The sequence below is a fragment of the Pongo abelii genome, chromosome 15, assembly GCF_028885655.2.
Source record: "Pongo abelii isolate AG06213 chromosome 15, NHGRI_mPonAbe1-v2.0_pri, whole genome shotgun sequence".
Lineage (NCBI taxonomy): Eukaryota > Metazoa > Chordata > Mammalia > Primates > Hominidae > Pongo > Pongo abelii.
Genome location: NC_072000.2, coordinates 27,558,102 through 27,566,302, shown reverse-complemented (window position 1 = coordinate 27,566,302; position 8,201 = coordinate 27,558,102).

The following is an 8,201-nucleotide window of genomic DNA, read 5'->3' as shown; positions in this document are numbered from 1 at the left end:
ATCCTTTCTTCCAAATATACTCTTTTGCCTTTGTGTTTATTCCCACGTTCATCTTGTTTTGTTCAGTCCATGAAGGACCATGGCATTTTAAATTTTTTTTTTTTTTTTTGAGATGGCATCTTGCTCTGTCACCAGGCTGGAGTGCAGTGGCACAATCTTGGCTCACTGCAACCTCTGCCTCCCAGGTTCAAGCAATTCTCCTGACTCAGCCTCCCGAGTAGCTGGGACTACAGTACCTGGTGAGTTAGCACAACACCTCACCCAACTAATTTTTGTATTTTTAGTAGAGACGAGGTTTCAGCATTTTGGCCAGGATGGTCTCAATCTCGACCTAGTGATCTTCCTGCCTTGGCCTCCCAAAGTGCTGGGATTACAGGTGTGAGCCACTGTGCCCAGTCAGGTGTTTTAAATTCTATATGTGAAATCAGAGTGAGTGATGACAACCTCAATTACTGTTTGTGTTGCATAGTTACACTTCATTTTTCTGGCATTGTTGGGGAATTGATAATTTTCATAGAAATCAATTTTCTCTGAATTGGAATTTTAACTTTCAGGATCAGTGTGTTTTTCAAATCAACACATCTATTCATTAAATTATAAAAATAAAACATGCTTATTATTTTAAAAAGGGATAGAAAGTTATGTGAAAACTTAAAGGTAACTTTTCCTTATGGTTCCTTTACCTTCTTCCCATATAGCTCTTGGCTTTCTGTATCCTTCCAGCAGTTTCCTATACATTTACATGCATTTTTCTTTTAAAAATTGTTTCACATCCTCTCCAGCACCTGTTGTTTCCAGAAATAGGAACACTTTTACACTGTTGGTGGGACTGTAAACTAGTTCAACCCTTGTGGAAGTCAGTGTGGCGATTCCTCAGGGATCTAGAACTAGAAATACCATTTGACCCAGCCATCCCATTACTGGGTATATACCGAAAGGACTATAAATCATGCTGCTATAAAGACACACGCACACGTATGTTTATTGCGGCATTATTCACAATAGCAAAGACTTGGAACCAACCCAAATGTCCAACAATGATAGACTGGATTAAGAAAATGTGGCACATATACACCATGGAATACTATGCAGCCATAAAAAATGATGAGTTTACGTCCTTTGTAGGGACATGGATGAAATTGGAAATCATTCTCAGTAAACTATCGCAAGAACAAAAAACCAAACACCGCATATTCTCACTCATAGGTGGGAATTGAACAATGAGAACACATGGTCACAGGAAGGGGAACATCACACTTCAGGGACTGCTGTGGGGTGGGGGGAGGGGAGAGGGATAGCATTGGGAGATATACCTAATGCTAGATGACGAGTTGGTGGGTGCAGCGCACCAGCATGGCACATGTATACATATGTAACTTACCTGCACGTTGCACACATGTACCATAGAGCCTAAAGTGTAATAATAATAATAATAATAATAATAATAATAATAATAATAAAAAGAAAAAAAAATTGTTTCACAAATGAGATGACACTATACATACTGTCCTTCAAATTTCTTTTCTTTTGTTTCTCCCATGCTCCAACCCCTACTTTTTTATTTCTTTTTTTACATTTTTTTCTTTTTTTAAAATTATTATACTTTAAGTTCTGAGATACATGTGCAGAACTTGCAGGTTTGTTATATAGGTATAAATGAGCCATGGTGGTTTGTCACACCCATCAACCCATCCTCTACATTAAGTATTTTTTCTCATGCTATCCTTCCCCTTGCCCCCCACACTCCAGACAGGCCCTGGTGTGTGATGTTCCCCTCCCTGTGTCCATGGGTTCTCATTGCTCTACTCCTACTTATTAGTGAAAACATGCAGTGTTTGGTTTTCTGTTTTTGTGTTAGTTTGCTGAGAATGATGGTTTCCAGTTTCATCCATGTCCATGCAAAGGACATGAACTCATCATTTTTTATGGCTGCATAGTATTCCATGGTGTATATGTGCCACATTTTCTTTATCCAGTCTACCATTGATGGGCGTTTGGGTTGGTTCCAAGTCTGTGTATTGTGAACAGTGCTGCAATAAACATATGTGTGCATGTATCTTTATAGTAGAATGATTTATAATCCTTTGGGTATACACCCAGTAATGGGATTGTTGGCACAAATGGTATTTCTAGTTCTAGATCCTTGAGGAATGGCCACACTGTCTTCCACAATGGTTGAACTAATTTACACTCTCACCAACAGTCTAAAAGCCTTCCTATTTCTCCACATCCTCTCCAGCATCTGTTGTTTCCTAACATTTTAATGATTGCCATTCTAACTGGTGTGAGATGGTATCTCATTGTGGTTTTGATTTGCATTTCTCTAATGAGCAGTGAGGATGAGCTTTTTTTCATTTTTGTTGGCTGCAGAAATGTTTTCTTTTGAGAAGGGTCTGTTGACATCCTTAACCCACTTTTTGATGGGGTTGTTTGTTTTTTTCTTTTAAGTTTGTTTAAGTATTTTTAGAGTCTGGATATTAGCCCATTGTCAGATGGATAGATTGCAAAAATTTTCTACCATCTGTAGATGGCCTGTTCACTCTGATGAGATTCTTTTGCTGCACCGAAGCTCTTTAATTAGGTCCCATTTATCTCATTTGGCTTTTGTTGCCATTGCTTTTGGTGTTTTAATCATGAAGTCTTTGCCCATACTTATGTCCTGAATGGTATGGCCTCAGTTTTCTTTGAGGGTTTTTATGTTTTTAGGTCTTAACGTTTAAGTCTTTTTTTTTTAAATTATACTTTAAGTTTTAGGGTGCATGTGCACAATGTGCAGGTTAGTTACGTAGGTATACATGTGCCATGTTGGTGTGCTGCACCCATTAACTTGTCATTTAACATTAGGTGTATCTCCTAATGCTATCCTTCCCCCCTCCTCCCACCCCACAAGAGTCCTGGGTGTGTGATGTTCCCCTTCCTGTGTCCATGTGTTATTGTTCAATTCCCACCCATGAGTGAGAACATGTGGTGTTTGGTTTTTTTGTCCTTTGATAGTTTGCTGAGAATGATGGTTTCTAGCTTCATCCATGTCCCTACAAAGGACATGAACTCATCCTTTTTTATGGCTGCATAGGATTCCATGGTGTATATGGGCCACATTTTCTAATCCAGTCCATCATTGTTGGACATTTAGCTTGATTCCAAGTCTTTGCTATTGTGAATGGTGCCGCAATAAACATACGTGTGCATGTGTCTTTATAGCAGCCCGATTTATAATCCCTTGGGTATATACCCAGTAATGGGATGGCTGGGTCAAATGGTATTTCTAGTTCTAGATCCCTGAGGAATCACCACACTGACTTCCACAATGCTTGAACCAGTTTACAGTCCCACCAACAGTGTAAAAGTGTTCCTATTTCTCCACATCCTCTCCAGCACCTGTTGTTTCCTGACTTTTTAGTGATCGCCATTCTAACTGGTGTGAGATGGTATCTCACTGTGGTTTTGATTTGCATTTCTCTGATGGCCAGTGATGATGAGCATTTTTTCATGTGTCTTTTGGCTGCATAAATGTCTTCTTTTGAGAAGTGTCTGTTCATATCCTTTGCCCACTTGTTGATGGTGTTTTTTTTTCTTGTAAATTTGTTTGAGTTCATTGTAGATTCTGGATATTAGCCCTTTTGTCAGATGAGTACATTGCAAAAATTTTCTCCCATTCTGTAGGTTGCCTGTTCACTCTGACGGTACTTTCCCTTGCTGTGGAGAAGCTCTTTAGTTTAATTAGATCCCATTTGTCAATTTTGGCTTTTGTTGTCATTGCTTTTGGTGTTTTAGACATGAAGTCCTTGCCCATGCCTATGTCTTGAATGGTATTGCCTAGGTTTTCTTCTAGGGTTTTCATGGTTTTAGGTCTAACATTTAAGTCTTGAATCCATCTTGAATTAATTTTTGTATAAGGTGTAAGGAAGGGATCCAGTTTCAGCTTTCTACATATGGGTAGCCAGTTTTCCCAGCACCATTTATTAAATAGGGAATCCTTTCCCCATTTCTTGTTTTTGTCAGGTTTGTCAAAGATCAGATGGTTGTAGATATGCAGCATTATTTCTGAGGGCTCTGTTCTGTTCCATTGGTTTATATTTCTGTTTTGGTACCAGTACCATGCTGTTTTGGTTACTGTAGCCTTGTAGTATAGTTTGAAGTCAGGTAGCGTGATGCCTCTGGCTTTGTTCTTTTGGTTTAGGATTGACTTGGCAATGTGGGCTCTTTTTTGGTTCCATATGAACTTTAAAGAAGTTTTTTCCAATTCTGTGAAGAAAGTCATTGGTAGCTTGATAGGGATGGCATTGAATCTATAAATTACCTTGGGCAGTATGACCATTTTCACGATATTGTGTCTTCCTACCCATGAGGATGGAATGTTCTTCCATTTGTTTGTATCCTCTTTTATTTCCTTGAGCAGTGGTTTGTAGTTCTCCTTGAAGAGGTCCTTCACATCTCTTGTAAGTTGGATTCCTAGGTATTTTATTCTCTTTGAAGCAGTTGTGAATGGGAGTTCACTCATGATTTGGCTCTCTGTTTGTCTGTTATTGGTGTATAAGAATGCTTGTGATTTTTGTACATTGATTTTGTATCCTGAGACTTTGCTGAAGTTGCTTATCAGCTTGAGGAGATTTTGGGTTGAGACAATGGGGTTTTCTAGATATACAACCAGGTCATCTGCAAACAGGGACAATTTGACTTCCTCTTTTCCTACCTGAATACCCTTTATTTCCTTCTCCTTCCTGATTGCCCTGGCCAGAACTTCCAACACTATGTTGAATAGGAGTGGTGAGAGAGGGCATCCCTGTCTTGTGCCAGTTTTCAAAGGGAATGCTTCCAGTTTTTGCCCATTCAGTATGACATTGGCTGTGGGTTTGTCATAGATAGCTCTTATTATTTTGAGATACATCCCATCAATACCTAATTTATGGAGAGTTTTTAGCATGAAGCGTTGTTGAATTTTGTCAAAGGCCTTTTCTGCATCTATTGAGATAATCACATGGTTTTTGTTGTTGGTTCTGTTTATATGCTGGATTATGTTTATTGATTTGTGTATGTTGAACCAGCCTTGCATCCCAGGAATGAAGCCCACTTGATCACTGTGGATAAGCTTTTTGATATGCTGCTGGATTCGGTTTGCCAGTATTTTATTAAGGATTTTTGCATCAATGTTCATCAGGGATATTGGTCTAAAATTCTCTTTTTCTGTTGTTTCTCTGCCAGGCTTTGGTATCAGGATGATGCTGGCCTCATAAAATGAGTTGGGGAGGATTCCCTCTTTTGGGGAATTGATTGGAATAGTTTCAGAAGGAATGGTAGCAGCTCCTCCTTATACCTCTGGTAGAATTCGGATGTGAATCCATCTGGTCCTGGACTTTTTCTGGTTGGTAAGTTATTAACTATTGCCTCAATTTCAGAGCCTGTTATTGGTCTGTTCAGAGATTCAACTTCTTCCTGGTTTAGTCTTGGAAGGGTGTATGTGTCAAGGAATTTATCCATTTCTTCAAGATTTTCTAGTTTATTTGCATAGAGGTGTTTATAGTATTCCCTGATGGTAGTGTGTATTTCTGTGGGATCGGTGGTGATATCCCCTTTATCATTTTTTATTGCGTCTATTTGATTCTTCTCTCTTTTCTTCCTTATTAGTCTTGCTAGTGGTCTATCAATTTTGTTGATCTTTTCAAAACACCAGCTCCTGGATTCACTGATTTTTTGAAGGGTTTTTTGTGTCTCTATTTCCTTCAGTTCTGCTCTGATCTTAGTTATTTCTTGCCTTCTGCTAGCTTTTGAATGTGTTTGCTCTTGCTTCTCTACTTCTTTTAATAGTGATGTTAAGGTGTCAATTTTAGATCTTTCCTGCTTTCTTTTGTGGGCATTTAGTGCTATAAATTTCCCTCTACACACTGCTCTGAACGTGTCCCAGAGATTCTGGTATGTTTTGTCTTTGTTCTCATTGGTTTCAAAGAACAACCTTATTTCTGTCTTCATTTTGTTATGTACCCAGTAGTCATTCAGGAGCAAGTTGTTCATTTTCCATGTAGTTGAGTGGTTTTGAATGAGTTTCTTAATCCTGAGTTCTAGTTTGATTGCACTGTGGTCTGAGAGACAGTTTGTTGTGATTTCTGTTCTTTTACATTTGCTGAGGAGTGCTTTACTTCCAAGTATGTGGTCAATTTTGCAATAAGTGCAGTATGGTGCTGAGAAGAATGTATATTCTGTTGATTTGGGGTGGAGAGTTCTGTAGATGTCTATTAGGTCCACTTGGTACAGAGCTGAGTTCAAGTCCTGGATATCCTTTTTAACTTTCTGTCTCATTCATCTGCCTAATGTTGACAGTGGGGTGTTAAAGTCTCCCATTATTATTGTGTGGGGAGTTTAAGTCTCTTTCTAGGTCTCTAAGGACTTGCTTTATGAATCTGGATGCTCCTGTATTAGGTGCATATATATTTAGGATAGTTAGCTCTTCTTGTTGAATTGATCCCTTTACCATTAGGTAGTGGCCTACTTTGTCTCTTTTGATCTTTGTTGGTTTAAAGTCTGTTTTATCAGAGAGTAGGAATGCAACCCCTGCCTTTTTTTGTTTTCCACTTGCTTGGTAGATCTTCCTCCATCCCTTTATTTTGAGCCTATGTGTGTCTCTGCACATGAGATGGGTTTCCTGAATACAGCACACTGATGGGTCTTGACTCTTTATCCAATTTGCCAGTCTGTGTCTTTTAATTGGAGCATTTAGCTCATTTACATTTAAGGTTAATATTGTTATCTGTGAATTTGATCTTGTCATTATGATGTTAGCTGGTTATTTTGCTCCTTAGTTGATGCAGCTTCTCCCTAGCATTGATTGTCTTTACAATTTGGCATGTTTTTGCAGTGGCTGGTACCGGTTATTCCTTTCCATTTTTAGTGCTTCCTTCAGGGGCTCTTTTAGGGCAGGCCTGGTGGTAACAAAATCTCTCAGCATTTGCTTGTCTGTAAAGTATTTTATTTCTCCTTCACTTATGAATCTTGCTTTGGCTGGATATGAAATTCTGGGTTGAAAATTCTTTTCTTTAAGAATGTTGAATATTGGCCCCCCTCTCTTCTGGCTTGTAGAGTTTCTGCCAAGAGATCAGCTGTTAGTTTGATGGGCTTCCCTTTGTGGGTAACCTGACTTTTCTCTCTGGCTGCCCTTAACATTTTTTCCTTCATTTCAACTTTGGTGAATCTGACAATTATGTGTCTAGGTCTTTGAGGAATGGCCACAGTGTCTTCCACAACGGTTGAACTAATTTACACTCCCACCAACAGTGTAAAAGTGTTCCTATTTCTCCACATCCTCTCCAGCATCTGTTGTTTCCTGATATTTTAATGATTGCCATTCTAACTGGTGTGAGATGGTATCTCATTGTGGTTTTGATTTGCATGTCTCTAATGAGCAGTGATGATGAGCTTTTTTTCATGTTTGTTGGCTGCATAACTGTTTTCTTTTGAGAAGTGTCTGTTCATATCCTTAGCCCACTTTTTGATGGGGTTGTTTGTGTTTTTTCTTGTAAATTTGTTTAAGTTCTTTGTAGATTTTGGATATTGGCCCTTTGTCAGATGGATAGATTGCAAGAATTTTCTTCCATTCTGTAGGTTGCCTATTCACTCTGATGACAGTTTCTTTTGCTGTGCTGAAGCTCTTTAGTTTAATCAGGTCCAATTTGTCTATTTGGACTTTGTTGCCATTGCTTCTGGTGTTTTAGTCATGAAGTCTGCCCATACCTGTGTCCTGAATGGTATGGCCTAGGTTTTCTTCTAGGGTTTTTATGGTTTTAGGTCTTATAATTAAGTCTTTAATTCATCTTAATTAAATCCAACTTAATTTAATCCAACATAATAAAATTGAGTTAATTTTTATATAAGGTGTAAGGAAGGGGTCCAGTTTCAGTTTTCTGCCTATAGCTAGCCAGCTTTCCCAACATCATTTATTAAACAGGGAATCCTTTCCCCATTGCTTGTTTTTGTCAGGTTTGTCAAAAATCTGATGGTTGTAGGTGTGTGGTGTTATTTCTGCAGCCTCCGTTCCATTCCATTTGTCTAGATATCTGTTTGGTACTAGTACCATGCTGTCTTGGTTACTGTAGCCTTGCAGTATTGTTTGAAGTCAGGTGGCATGATGCCGCCACCTGTGTTCTCTTTGCTTTGGATTGTCTTGGCTATATGTAGGGAAAAGAAAGAGAGATCAGACTGTTACTGTGTCT